Source organism: Vitis vinifera, chromosome 14 (assembly GCF_030704535.1).
Source record: "Vitis vinifera cultivar Pinot Noir 40024 chromosome 14, ASM3070453v1".
NCBI classification, from domain to species: domain Eukaryota; kingdom Viridiplantae; phylum Streptophyta; class Magnoliopsida; order Vitales; family Vitaceae; genus Vitis; species Vitis vinifera.
The window spans coordinates 14,740,566-14,756,685 of NC_081818.1; the positions used below are offsets into that span (position 1 = coordinate 14,740,566).

The 16,120-nt window shown below is 36.5% G+C and overlaps 1 pseudogene; it reads right to left on the reverse strand.

The window, feature by feature from the left end:
• Positions 1 to 14,245: 14,245 nt before the first annotated feature.
• Positions 14,246 to 15,904, reverse strand: LOC132255071 (uncharacterized; annotated as a pseudogene).
• Positions 15,905 to 16,120: the final 216 nt, after the last annotated feature.

The following is a 16,120-nucleotide window of genomic DNA, read 5'->3' on the forward strand; positions in this document are numbered from 1 at the left end:
TAATATTTCTTTCTTTGCCCATTATTGAGTATATACCTTTTGATGTGCATTCTGTATACTAAATCCCTGCTTGATTGTGCTCTTTCTTTTTATACCTACAATTTGTTTGTCCAGAAAGGATGTTATTTTAAGCGACACCAACTCTAAGCTACTACTCAAGTCATGGGTTCACCAAGGCCTAACTTTGACATGAAATCTATACCTTCTCTCAACAATCAAACAATGACAAGACAAATAAAAATGATCAAGTCCATTAAAACACTAGGAAACTGTAAAACAAATTGACCTCATAGTCTACGTAAAGCTTTAGATGATAAGTCAAACAACCATTATAAGAAAAAAGATTTTTGGTGAACAACTTTTTATGGTGGCCGCTACTATAACAGGCTTTTGATTGTGGCAGCAACAGAGCATCACTGTATGTTTCAATACATACCACATTTTTTGTAAGGTTTTCCTACAATGTTGTGACCATGTCTCTCATCATGACTAGTTGGTGTCTGTTTAGTTGGTCATGACCAAGGATATTTTACCTATTTTTCTGTTTAAAAATCTTTTAATTGCAACCCGATTAATGAACATGACTAATGTTTTAATATAGTTTATGGTCCTTTAGTTGGCCATCTTAAAATTTTGTTCAAATGGTTTAAGGATTCCTTTACTACTGCTAAATATCTATTTATTAAAGTTCATTAATTGTATAGGTGGACCTTAATGTCATTGAATTGGAATATGTCCAAGCACCTATATGTCACTTATACAACTTAAGACACTTTTTCATTAATCAAGCTTGATAATGAGATTAGAAACATCAAAAGAATAAGCCCTTGAGTATTTTAAAGAATGGAAAGTATTGTATTATACAAGTCATGCAAGCTCATGGTCTAAGCATGTCTACCCAACTTGTGGAGCAATCAATCATTGGCCTTCTTATTGATAATGAGGATGAGACTAGAGCTATTGAGTAAGAGGCATAGTGTCGAGGTCCTTGTACTCAAGGTTGAGACACTCAAGGACATCATGCAAGCTTTTTTCGCACAACTATAGATCTTCATGGCCCTCTAATGTCTTCTATCAATTGTCTGTTGGCATCTATGGATCAATTGCACCTTCTCATGGATGCACATATCGATGGTTTGCAAACACATCTAGATGGTCGGGTTGATGAGTTGTATGATTGTTCTCAGCATATAGATGGTCATCTTGCTTTTATGGACTGAGTCTTAGGCTCCATTTCTACTTGGGTACATCACAACCTATCTTGAGGTCATGCCATGTTCCACTGCCTCCTCTAAATCATGATAGCTAGATTTTTAAGGGTTTTTTTTTTTTTTTGTGTATTACTCCAACTATGTTTTTTTTTCTTGATATATTTCTTACTTGTTTTAGATGTATTGAGTTGAGTTTGCAGTATTTTCAATATGTTGAAATCTTATTTGTTTATGTTCTTTTAGTCTATGATTGAATCCTAAACCTTGTTTATCTATATATGTTGTTTCGTTCTCCATTTTGTGTTAATTGATTTATATCTACTTTGTCTATTTTATGACAAAAAAGGTGAGATGATGTTCAGGATGCGATTGAGTATTGATGACATGATAGATTATTGATAATATGATTGAATGATTATCATTTGTTGGACTGTGATCATTGAGGATATGATTGTGTTTCATGGGTTTTATTGTTTTAGTGTTTGCAAATCACTAGTTCCTTCCATTCGACTTTTTCTAATATGGTGTTGACATCGAATATCGGTATTTAGGATGTTTGGTTGACAAGTGATATTAAGTTATTTGTAAACTCCATTTAAGAGTATTAGGGGTTTATGTGATCAATTTTTTGTCACAAAATTGTTAGAGATTAATGCATTAGTATAATTAGATTAAGTTGACAATTTTGCTCTATTCATCCTATTTTAGGATTTTTTATATTTTCTTGTGACATACACTCCATTGAAGACCCAAGATTGCTACAACATCAATAAGGATAGCATAGATAATAATAAAGATCTTCAAAAAGTGCAACAACTTTTATTAGTGGCATAAAGTGGATTTTATAAATTTTAGAAAATTTAGAAAATTAAGCAATTTATATTTTTTAGTAAAAAGGATTTTGAGATTGAGCACCCAAGCATACTTTTAATTACTCAAGCACTAAAGTGCTCAAGCACAACTTGAGAGTACTCAAGCATTGTCCATAGGAGATCAAATGGTGAGACCAAATTTGCCAAATTTCACTTTGTAAATTTTATTATTATTATTACTATTATTATTATTATTATTATTATTATTATTATTATTATTATTATTATTATTATTATTATTATTATTATTATTATTTTGCCATATTTTGGCAAGCCCGTTTTGGAAAAATGGGAGTTTGGAAATAGTTCGAGTCCATAAGGGTATTACTTCTATATATGTGCCTTAAAATTTTAATTTCCTATTTATGCAAAAGCCTAAAAGTTATTACACTTTCCGTTACTCAAAACTCTCAAAGGTGTTTGCTTTCATTCTTAAGTTTATGAGAGAGAATCGTATCACCTCAAAGTGTTAAGGAGTCCACTAAAGTGCATGATAGTGCTATGTTGCAGACATGGGGTTAAGTGTAGGTAGTGAGATGTAAGTCTCAAAACATATTAATGGTTAAGTAAATCTTATTGGGAGCCCTTAAATGCATGACATAATATAACAATAAATAGATTTCATTAATAATTATATTATGATTTTGCTTACCCTTTCACTATCTCATTTATGCATTATTTATTTATTCAGGTTTGCATCACTTACATTGTACATGACTTGAGTGCATTAAGAATCACACAAAAAATCCAAGTCATAAGTTTAGTGTTAGCTAATTGTTGAGATTGAGTCCCTAAAAGCAAGACATGATGTAATAAAATTAGACTTAACTGTTCTCTTGCTATCTTTTTGATGTATTGATATTGATTTGAGCATTTAACTCATTTATCTTACATTGTATATAACTTGGTGCATTAGGAGTTAGATAGAAGACACAAGTCATTGGTTCCTTATAAGTAGATAAGTTGTCCACAATTGGTTCATGGATTTGGACAATCCAATAGAGACTGTAGTGCACCACCTCCTAATTTGAGGGATGACTTGTTCTGGTCATCAGGATGGGTGAGTGCACTAGTGTATGTGATGCATATTAGGCAAGACCCACGGTGAATTATGACACAAGGCTATCAATTGTCATAATTCACCAACTACTATATTACATGGACTCTCAACCTTGAGAGGATATTGAGTTTATGTCAAAATCAAGAAGAAGCTTTGACCTATGGGTGAGACCCTAAAGTGATCATATATCCCTATATATTGGGTCATTATTTATAGAAATTGGTGGCAATATGTATTCTCAATATGGGCACTATGATATCTCATGGGACTAAGATAGTGTGTCCCATTGGGTGATTCAAAGGACATGTAATCATAAAATCTATGGCCACAATAATTCCTTTAGTGGAATTTAACATATGTTCTTTAGAGTTAGAATATGTCAACTGATCACATAATAAGTGGGATTTGTAACTCAAGGATTTGAGAGGTAATCTTGATAGGTGATAGCAATACCTTGTTAGATTACAGACACTAGTTCATGGGGAGTCTGCATGCAATGGATAGTAGGTCACGGACTCAAGCTTCATCTCGTTGTTATTTATATAGAGTATTGGAGTGCAATTGATTTTCTTTAATGAAGTGTTGAATCAACTTTAGAATTGGATTCTAAGGGAGACAATACTCTTATGGGTCCTAATAGTTCCCGCTCTAAGCTCATATACCATGATGACACGATTTATGAGCATTGGATTGGCTGTAGGTTCATTCTTGTGCATAAGTGTGCTTTGGTAATTACATAAGATTGCATAAGGGATAGTGAACAAGGTCTTTAGTTTGGGCTAATTGATTAATTAAATGGCCTTATATGGTTTAATCTCATTCTCACTACTAATAAATTGACTAAACCAAACTATGTGGACTGGAAAAGGAATCTGGGCATATTACTCACTTCAGAGAAGTAAAAAAGAGTGACTCAGGAAATTGCTCCTTCTACCCCTAATGAGCATTCAACTCAAGAAAAGAAAGACAATTATCATAATTAGCAAATGGTGGATCAGAAGACCAAAATTATCATACTAGGACTTTGGATAACGTGCTTTAACATCAACACGTGTCTATGCCAACAACTTATGATATTTTTGTCAATCTTCATGAGATATTTGGTGGCAAGGTCATGCCAGCTAAGCAAGTTGCTTTTAAGGCTATTATGGATACTAAAATTTCAAAATGAACTCCCATTAAAGATTATATGATTTGTATGATTGAACTCTTTAATGAGATGAAGATTCTTGGAGCTGAGATCGATGGGGAAACCCAAGTTGATTTGGTTTTAGAGACCGTATTAAATTCTTTCAAACAATTCAAGCTCAACTATAATACGAATAAAATGGTGATGGGCTTAACTAAACTAATGAGGGAACTTTAGACGATTGAGGGGATTCTCAAGGACTAAAAAGGTATTCATATGACAATGACTTCAAGTTCTTCTAGCCAGAAGAAGAACGCAACAAAATCTAACAAATAGAAGGGAAAGTTTAAGGGCATAAATGATTACTCCAAGTTTGGATATGTTTACTTAATGCATAGAAAGTTTGATGCTTTTGACAAATTCATTGAATTTAAGGCGAAATAAGAAAACCAATTGGGTAAATGTATCAAGGCACTTCAATCTAATCGAGATGGTGAGTACATCTCTACTCACTTCAATTTTTTCCTTAAGGAGCATGGGATTATATCCTAGTTTATTACACGTGGAACTCCATAGAAAAATGGAGTAGCGGAAAGAAGAAATCAAACGTTGATGGGCATGGTGAGATCTATGATGAGTTTCTTGTCACTTCATGTATCCTTTTAGGGATATGCCTTAGATATCGTAGCTTACCTTCTCAACATAGTACCTTTTAATTCAGTACATTTGACTCCCACATAAATGTGGAAAGGTCTCAATCTAGTTTGCACATGTGCTACAATCAAAGGTTGACAAATTTGAAACAAGGTATGAGATATGTCAATTTGTAGGCTATCCAAAAAGAATGAGAGGGCATTACTTTTAAAGTTAGATCGACTAAAAGGTATTTTTTTTAATACAAATGCCAAATTTTTGGAAAATGACTATATGATGAGTAATAGAGCAAAACACGATATAAATTGGATGACTATGGGTCCAAAAGTTCTTACACCTACCATTCTAGTTAGTTCTAGTACCCTAGTGCCTCGTCGTAGTGGAAAGGTTGTTATACAATCAAACAAATTCATGTATTTGGGAGAGTCTTTCGAGGTAATTCTAGAGGAACATGAGACCGATCTCACATATTACAATGAAACAATGAGCAATGATGAAGCTCTTCTTTGGCAAGGATTTATAGAGGCAAAGTTAGAATCTATGTATTCTAACAGAATCTAAGATCTTGTAGAAGCACTTGAAGGAATAAAACTCATAAGGTGTAAGTGGGTTTACAAGAGGAAAATGGGGGTAGATGGAACGGTTGAGACGTATAAATCTAGGTTGGTAGTGAAAGATTATAGTCAGAAACCTACTTTCAACTATAAAAAGACCTTCTCACCAGTAGTCATACTCAAATCCATCAGAATACTCCTGTTCAGTGTGGCACATCTTGATTATGAGATATGGTAAATGGATGTCAAGACAACATTCTTGAATGGTGATCTTGAAGAGAGCATCTATGTGATGCAACCAGACAAATTCATAGCAAAAGGCCAAGAGCACCTTGTGTGCAAGTTGCATTAATCCATTTATGGATTAAAGAAAACATCTCAATCATGGAATAAGTGTTTTGATCGGGCTATCAAGACTCCTAATTTCGATCAAAATGAAGATGAGTCTTGTGTGTACAAGAAGACACAAAGAAGCATGGTGGTGTTTTTAGTCTTGTACATTGTTGACATTCTACTCATTGGAATGATGTAGAGTTATTGTTATCACTCAAGATTTAGTTATCTACTTAATTCCTGATGAAAGATTTGGGTGAGATGTAATATATTCTTAGGATTAAGGTCCTTCGAGATCGTAAGAATAAGAAGATTGTTGTCTCAAGTCACCTACAGTGATAAGCTTTTGGTCAAGTATGCGATATAGGACTCCAAGAGGCGTTTGCTATTCTTCAAGTATAGAGTGCATTTTTCTTAGAATCAGTGTCCTAAGACGACCGGGGAGAAAGATTGCATGAAGGCAATACCCTATACTTCTATAGTGGGTAGCCTTATGTATGTGATGTTATGTACTAGACTAGATATTTGCTTTGTTATATGGATAGTGAGTAGATCAGTCTAATCCAGGCATGGAGCATTGGATGATGGTCAAGCATATACTCAAGTATATTTAGAGAATAAAAGATTATAGGGTTGGTGTATCATTGCGATTAGTTTACCCCTTGGGTATATGAATTTGGACTTTAAGTTTAATAGAGACTCTTGCAAGTCTACCTCCTAATTTGTGTTCACTCTAGGTGGTGGGGCTATTAAATGAAGAAGTTTGAAGCAATCTTGTATTTTTGTGACTCCACTATGGAAGTTGAGTATTTTCTTATTTTTGAAGTAGCAAAGGAAGTTGTTTGGCTTTGGAAGTTCTTGTTAAGACTTGTGGTTGTGCTCTTGGCTATATCGCCCCTGGTACTGTTTTGTGATAACAATGGGGTAATGGTATAATTTAAAAAAGCAAGAAACCACTTAAATGGTAAGCACATTGAGAGGAAGTATCACTTGATACATGAGATAGTAATGAGAGAAGATGTGGTTATGGAGAAGATTGCTTCTATAGAGAACCCGATGCATCCCTTCATGAAGACTTTGTCTACTAAAGTCTTTGATGGTCATATGGGTAGTTTAAATGTGAGATGTGTTCCCAACATGCTTTAAGGCTAGTGGGAGTTTGTTGGGATTAATCCCTAAAAAGCATGACATAATGTAACATATTGAGATTCATTTGTGAATTTATTTATTTATGTTTCTTGGTTTCTCATTATCCCTTTTTGCATTAATTGGTTATTTAAGCATAAACGTCTCACATCACTTGCATTGTACATGACTTAGGTACATTAAGAGTTGCATAGAAAATCCAAGTCATGGGTTTCTTACAGAGTGATGAGTTGTCTACAATTGGTTCATGGATTTGGGCAATCCATCTAAGACTATAGTGCACTACCTCCTAATTGGAGGGATGACTTGTCATGGTCATTGAGATTATTTTCTCATGGTGAGTGCACTAGTGCATGTGATACACACTAGATAAGACCTACGGTGAATCATGATGTAAAGTTATCAATTGTTATGATTTACCAAATTACTATACTACATGGACTCTCAATTTTAAGAAGATATTGAACTTGTGTCAACGTCAACAAGAGGCTTTAGCCTATGGTTGAGATCCTAAGGTGGTCATATATCTCTATGGATTGGGTCACTATTGATGAAGGTTGGTGACAACATGTATTCTCAATAGAGACACCATGATATCTCATGGGATTGAGAAAATGTGTCCCCTTAGGTGATTAAAAAAAAAAAGTGATCTAGAAGACTATGGTCATAACATTTCCTCTTGTGGAAATTTAACATATGCTCTTTAGAGTTAGAGTATGTCAATTGATCACACAAAAAGTGAGATTTGTTACTCAAAGATTGAAGATGTAATCTTGATAGGTGATAACATTACTGAGAAAATAAATGCTATGCTTGGTTAAGAAAAACACCCAAAAGGGGGGGTGAATTGGGTTTTTAAAATCTTTTCAATCTCAACAAATTCAAACACAATATAAGCAAAGTAAAGAGATAGAGTTTAGAGAATTCAAACTCGGGTTTATAGTGGTTCGGCACTTCCTTGCCTACGTCCACTCTCCTCAACCTCCTAACCGAGTGAGGGTTCCACTAACTTGAAGCTTCAACCAAGCTTTCAATCTTCTTACACTTAGATTCTGGCTCCAATGGGCTCTTACACAACCCCTTCAAGATTCAACCCTCTTGAAGGCTTTAACACTCAGATTGTTACAAGATATAATCACTCAACTTAGCTTAAGGATGGCTCAAATACAAGACAAAGCTAGGATGACACACAAAAGTGAATTAAAGGATATGCAAGTGGAGATTTTAATGCACTATGAAGGAAATGAGAGCTTTTAGATCAAGAACAGGTAGGTAGGCTTTGAATGCAAGTGTTCTCTTTTCAATAAATGAAGTGGAGCTCTCAATTTATAGGTTTCTAAGCTCGGGAGTCAAAAACAACAAAAGGTAACCTCGTCCGGTCGAGCTAGGGGTCGACCGGTTCACTAGCCGTTAGAGCATTTAATGCATGACAGGTTACCGTTGCCTCGACCGGTCCTCGATCGGACCTTGACCGGTAAGAGAAACACCTCAACCGGGAAGAGAAGGCTACTGGGAGAGAGAGAAGGTTTTTTACCTTCCTCGACCGAACGACCACAACCGGTCGACCGGTTCCTCAACCGGTTGAGCCGGTTAGGTATAGCCTCAACCGGTTGAGCCTTTTTGGCCCCGAAAACCTATTTTTTTATTCCTTTCTTTTCTAACACTTAGGCAAGGTCTTTAGGTAAATTATTAAGCCAATTATAAAACATTTTGCCTAAGGTACATTAGTTAAAAACTCGGGTTTTAATAAAATCGATGTTTTAAAGAATAAACCGAGTTTTCAAAGATGCATGAAACGTGTGAAAATCCTAAGTGCACTCATACATTCATCTTACATTAGTTTCCTATGATCACAAGTCTTCCAAGCGTCTCGATCTTTTATCCATTTGGTCATTTGAAGAATTTTCGAGTTTATACTTGAGATTCTTAAACATTTAAACCAATTAGTCACTTAACCATGGTTTGTTATCATCAAAACCCGATTAGGAGAACCCTTGGGCTAACAATCTCCCCCTTTTTTATGATGACAAACCTTGGTTATCTAGGAGAGAAAAAAATCTCCCCCTCAAACCAATCATGGATCAATCAAAAGATTTTTAATAGGAAGCAATGTAAAAACACGAAAATGAACAATGGATCATAAAAATATCATATCATATATATATGGAAACGAAACCTCATATGTACAAACAAGATAGATATGACTATGATGACAATGACATGCATGAGAGTCTCCTAGATCCTATAAATTTCTCTCCCTTTGGCAACATAAAAAATAAACGAAGGGGGATGTCTAGATAGTCTCAAGGCTGAGGGGGTGGAGGAGGAAACACAGAGCGAAGATAAGCCATCATCTCCTCATGTTGACTCGCCTGACGACTCTCAATATGATCAATGCGCTGCTGGAGATGCTCGAATGTAGCCTGCTGCTAATCCATACGCTCCTCTATGCGCTCAAATCGCTGCTGGAAGTGATCAAACCGATAAGTGACTTTAGTCTAATACTGATCTAGGTGCTCCTCCATAGAGTAGAAGCGAGAGTCATGGACTAAGGCAAGCTCCTCCATACGAGTCTCAAGAGAGCTGATCTGAGCGGAGACATCCATTCAAGGCACATGATCAGGAACGTGAGGTGCCTAACATGGTAGCTCGGTAAATGATGGTTGAGATGAAGGGCCTACTATGAAAGACAACTCAGTCATCATAGGCTCTGAGAAGGTAGCCTCAACATGAATGCCCTTTGACTGAGGTGAAGGCGGAATGTCAAGCTCGGGCCCTCTCTGCTCAAAGTCCCTCTGAGGGTCCAACCCATCCTCCATCTCTCTGATCTCGGCCTCCTCTTTTACTCCGGGATGTATCTAATCCTATCCTCGGTCCTGTCGCTCGACTTTCCTAACCTAGGAGCCATCGGGTGCCTTCTCGAACTTCATGCGCCCCAAAGACTGCTCATCATACGTGTCATAGCTGGTGGGAGCCTCAAAATCCGTCTCTCTACTCAAGTCGAAGCCGGCATCCTTGAATACTCGGGTAAGGAAGCGACCGTAGGGGAGTACTCGTGTCGTGCTCTCAATGCAGGAGATCATATGCATCATCATCAGATATCCCACGTGAATCCGTCTCCCAATGAGGATCGAGTCCACAATGAATGCCTCAAGGTAGGAGACCTCATCTCGATGTCCTCCACGTGGCAATAGAATGGAGCATGTCATGTGGTGAAGAATTCGGCTGGTCACGGTCAGGCTGTGTGTCGATGGTTTGCCCATCCCCTGGGCATTTGCAAGTCTGCACAACCTCTGAACAGCCTCTCTAGGCTCGAATCCTGGCACAGTGGGCCATGCCTTGGCCTCATACACCCAGAGTCCAACCGAAGGGATGTCGAGAATGCGGAAGATACTCTTAGGACTCAATCTGATCTCAACTCCCCTCACAATGGACAATACGAGTCCTCCAAGCCCGTAGGTCGCCCGGGAATAAAAAGCCCGCACCAGAGTCGAAAAAATCGACTCAAAAATCATCACAACTGGCAGCCATCCCATCCGTCCGAATAGCCCCTCAAACCCGAAGTGCTAAAGTTGGGAAAAATTGACACTTCTCTTTGGGACGACTTTCCTCTGGGCAAATTTTTTCTTGTAGCGCTGATAGTCTTCAACCGAACTGAAGAGGGCCGTGTCATACCTCGCCTTTCGGTGAGCCTCCATCTGCTCAAGCTGAGATGGCTCAGTAGGGCGCTTGCCTTGAGCCTTGAAAGTGCCCGTCTCTCACCTTGGGGCCATCCAATGGAACAGAAAGAAGAAGGAGAAGCCCAAAACGAGAATGAAAGAAAATAGGAAGGAGCAACCACCAACCCGAAGCCCTAGACGCATGGAGATAAAGCTTAATAGACCCTGAGGCGCGCGGTACAGAGAGAAGACACTCCCAAAAGCTGAAACTTTGGGTTTCAAATCAAAGCCCTAGCTCAAATCCGTCCCAAAAACAAGTCCAAGCCTTCAATCAGTCCAAAATCCAACCCAAAATGGCCTCTAAAAGCAGGTATGTGAAGGGGTGGCAAGCTATGGAGGAGAAAATGTGAGAAATGAATCGCTAGGGGGCTTTTTAAATTCTCAGCCCCGACGAACCGATCGACCGGCTCCTCAACCAGTCAACCACCTGGTCAACGGTCAACGTTCATGGTCAACAATCAATTTTTCCAAATTTTGTTACATTTTCTTGTCTCGTGATCCTCCCCCTGCCCTTTTTAGCTGAAATCCCCAATTCTTGATGTCCAATGCCACGAGAATTTTGATTTTTGGTCAAAATTTGACCTCTTTCCTAGGATTATTTCTACATGATGCATATGATATGAATTTCACGCAATCATAAGATATATCCAAGAGTAATATCAAAAAGAATTCATCAAGCAATCATTTGATCATAAAGAAATCACCCCTAGTTGTCTTCTAATATCAACAAATTGCTCTTCACTTAGGGGTTTTGTAAAAATGTCGGCAAGTTAATCTTTTGTGCTTACAAATTCAAGTGTAATGTCACCCTTTTGTGCATGGTCTCTAAGAAAATGATGTCTTATATCTATATGCTTAGTCCTGGAGTGTTGTACCGGATTTTTTGAAATGTTTATGGCACTAGTGTTATCACATTTTATAGGAACATGCTAAAAAATCAAATTGAAATCACTAAGTGTTTGTTTCATCCAAAGGATTTGTGCAAAACACAAATCGGCTGCTATGTATTCGGCTTTCGCCGTAGACAAAGCTACCGAATTTTGCTTCTTACTATGCCATGAAACAAGTGAGTGTCCTAGGAAATGATAAGTGCCACTAGTGCTTTTCCTTTCAACTTTACAACCGGCAAAGTCGGCATCCGAGTATCCAATTAATTCAAAGTTATCACCCTTAGGATACCATAGGCCTATGTCCATAGTCCCTTTTAAATATATAAGAATTCGTTTTACAGCACTTAAATGAGATTCCTTAGGACAAGATTGAAATCTAGCACATAAGCATACACTATACATGATATCGGGTCTACTAGCGGTCAAATATAGCAAAGAACCTATCATGCCTCTATACATAGTTGAGTTGACGGGCTTACCTTTCTCATCCATGTCAAGCTTGATGGATGAACTCATTGGAGTGTTCATTGTTTTGGCTTCCTCCATATTGAACCTTTTGAGGAGATCTCTTATATACTTTGCTTGATTGATGAAGGTTCCTTTCTTTAGTTGCTTGATTTGAAGTCCAAGGAAGAAGTTGAGTTCTCCCATCATGCTCATTTCGAACTCACTATGCATGCATTTAGAGAATTCTTCACAAAGAGAGACATTAGTAGCTACAAAAATGATATTATCAACGTATATTTGTACTAAGAGCATGTCATTTTCTTTGGTTTTTATGAAAAGAGTTGTGTCAATTTTTCCCATTTTAAAACCCTTTTTCAAAAGAAATTTACTCAATTTTTCATACCATGCTCTAGGTGCTTGTTTTAAACCATAAAGTGCCTTTTTAAGTCTAAAAACATGATTAGGAAAGTTAAAACTTTGAAAACCGTGTGGTTGTTCAACATATACCTCTTCATTTATAAAACCATTTAAGAAGGCACTTTTCACATCCATTTGATATAAAACAAAGTCTTTAAAACATGCAAAGGCAAGTAGCATCCTAATGGCTTCCAATCTAGCTACGGGAGCAAAGGTTTCTTCATAATCTATCCCTTCTTCTTGATTAAAACCTTGGGCTACCAATCTTGCTTTGTTCCTTATAATAATGTCATTTTCATCCATTTTTTTTCTAAAGACCCATCTAGTTCCAATAACACTTTGATTTTAAGGTCTTGGCACTAATTCCCATACTTCACTTCTTTCAAATTGGTTTAACTCTTCTTGCATGGCAATCATCCAATTTTCATCAACTAGAGCATCTTTTATATTTTTAGGTTCAATTTGAGAGATAAAAGCAAGATTATTGCAAATATTTCTAAGGGATGATCTAGTTCTTACCCACTAGATGGATTACCTATAATTTGATCTCGTGGGTGGTTGATGACAAACTTCCAATCTTTAAGGAGATTTTGACTTGATTCACCTTGCACTTGTTGAGGAGGAGGTAGTGCCAAAGATGATTCTTCTTTCTTGGGATCGTCTACAACTTCTTCTTTTTGCCTTCTATCTTCAATTTGTAATTTTCCCATGGAGGTCTCCAAGCCTAAATCATCATCAAAGCTCTCTTTCTTGGAGAGAATTGTTAGATTCATAAAAAATAACATGGATGGAGTCCTCAACAACCATGGTTCTTTTGTTAAAAACTCTAAAGGTTTTACTTGAAGTTGAGTAACCAAGAAAAATTCCAACATTCGATTTTGCATCAAATTTTCCAAGATTGTCTTTGGTGTTTAATATAAAGCATTTGCACCTAAAGACTTTAAAATAGCTAATGTTGGGTTTCTTGTTTTTCCAAAGCTCATAGGGAGTTTTCTTAATAATAGGCCTTAATAAAATTCTATTTAAAACATAACAAGAAGTGTTAACCGCTTCGGCCTAAAAGTATTTTGGTAAATTGTTTTCATTTAGCATGGTTCTAGCCATTTCTTGAAGAGTTCTATTTTTCCTTTCAACTACCCCATTTTGTTGAGGAGTTCTAGGAGCCGAAAAGTTGTGGTTAATAACATGCTCATTGCAATAGTCTTCAAAATCAATATTTTCAAATTCTCTCACATGATCACTTCTTATACAAGTAATTGTAAAACCTTTTTCATTTTGAACTTTGTTACAAAACTTTGAAAACTCATAAAAGGCTTCATTCTTTTGACTTAAAAATAAGACCCAAGTGTATTTAGAGAAGTCATCTACAATAACAAAATCATAGGATTTTCCTCCAAGGCTTGGTGTCCTAGAGGGACCAAATAAATCCATATGCAACAATTCAAGAGGCCTAGTTTTTGAAATGAAATTTTTGTTTTTAAAAGAGTTTTTTATTTGCTTTCCCATTTGACAAGCTTCACAAACTTTGTCTTTTTGAAAATTTATTTTGGGAAGGCCTCTAACAAGTTCATCTTTGTTGAGTTGGGAAATGAGGTCCATGTTAGCATATCCCAACCTCCTATGCCACAACCAACTTTGATCATGCATGCTTGAAAAGCATCTATCATGGCCATCATATTTTGAAATATTTATTGCATAAACATTATCACATCTATGGCCCATGAAGATGGTTTATCATTTTGAATATCTTTGATGATGCAATGAGATGCTTCAAAAATCACTTTAAAACCTTTGTCACAAAGTTGACTTATGCTCAAAAGATTATGTTGTAAACCATCAACTAATAAAACACTTTCAATAAGAGAGGATGTGCCATTACCAATGTTGCCTTAACCAATGATCCTTCCTCTTGAATTGTTTCCAAAGGTAACATATCCTCCATTTCTCTTTGTAAGGAAAGCAAACTTGGATTCATTCCCGGTCATGTGTCTTGAGCATCCACTATCCAAGAACTACTTATCCTTCTTTGATCCCTACAAAATAAAATTTAAGTTGATTTAGGTACTCATATCTTTTTGGGTCCTTGAGGGTTAGTGACCTTGGATTTCTCAACCCAAACCTTTTTAGCTTTAGCATTGGAAGTCTTTTGAGTACCATTTCTTAAGGGACATGTACTACTAATGTCCCCTCCTCTTCCACAAAAGTTGTAAGTGGTGGAAGGACTTGCACTTGCGGATTATTTTACAAAGTAGTTTTTAAAATACTTCTGATTTTTTGATGATTTGAATCCTAACCCTTGTTTGTCAAAGACACATTTTTGGCTAGCTAAGATCATTTCAAAAGATTTTTGTCCACAAGAGAAAATTGAAAGAGAAGAGGTTAACCATTCATTTTTCTTTTTCAAAATCTCATTTTCACTTCTCAAAATCTCATTTTCTTTTTCAAGATGAGTTTTAGATATTTCAACAATTGAAAATTTTTCTTTCACTTCTTCAAGTTCCTTTTCAAGTTCTTGAATTTTATTTTTAAGAGAATTATTTTTCAAACTAAGTTTTTCAAAATCCTCATATAATTCTTCAAAAACATCATGCATATCTTCATCACTAAAGTTAGAGTTTACCTCATCTAGATCATCTATTTCCATGAAGCACATGTTTGCCACTTCCTTCTCATTTTCTTCTTCGGAGGATTCTTCACTTTCACTCCAAGTGGCCATCATTGCCTTCTTCATTCTTCTCTTGGCTTCACTCTTGTAGAGAGGACAATCATATTTGATGTGTCCCGGTTTTTTGCACTTGAAGCATGTCAAGTCTCTTTTCTCTTCCCATTTCTCCTTGTCACCATGGGATGAAGATTCCTTTTTAGAAGGATCCCTTCTAGAAGTGAATTTCCTTCCTTTAAACCTTTCACCTCTCATGTATTTGTTGAGCTTTCTTGTGATGAGGGCTAGATCATCATCTTCATCACTTGACTTTTCTTCTTCAACATCTTCTTCTTCCTTGGTTATAGCTTTGAGGGCTATGCTCTTCTTCTTTTTGTCTTCACCCTCTTATAGTTTCTTTGTCAAATTGATCTCATATGTCATTAATGACCCTATGAGCTCTTCCATAGGTAGCTTAGTCAAGTCTTTTGCTTCTTGAATTGCGGTGACCTTGGTATGCCATTTTGATGGGAGAGACCTCAATATCTTCATCACCTTCTCGGATTCCTTGTAGGTTTTTCCCAAAGCTTCAAGACCATTGACAATGTCGATGAACCTAGTAATCATCTCAACAATGGTCTCAGTTTGTTTCATTGAAAAAAATTCATAGTTATGAACAAGTAAATTGATTTTTGACTCTTTCACTTGATTAGTTCCTTTATGAGTTATTTCAAGCAACCTCCAAATTTCTTTAGCCGATTTGCATCGGCATATTCTATTATATTCATTTCTATCCATAACACATTGCAAAGTAAAAACGGCTTTAGCATTTAATTGAAAGTTTCTTCTATCAAGCTCATTCCATTCTTGCTTGAGTTTTGGAACCAAAACTCCATCCACTAGTTTAGTGGGAAAAGTTGGGTCATCTTCAATGACATCCCATACATCTAAATAGTAGATTGCAAATACCAAGTCATTCTAGTTTTCCAATAGGCATAGTCGGTTCCTGTAAAGAATGGAGCTCTATGTTTTGAAAAAATTTCAGGT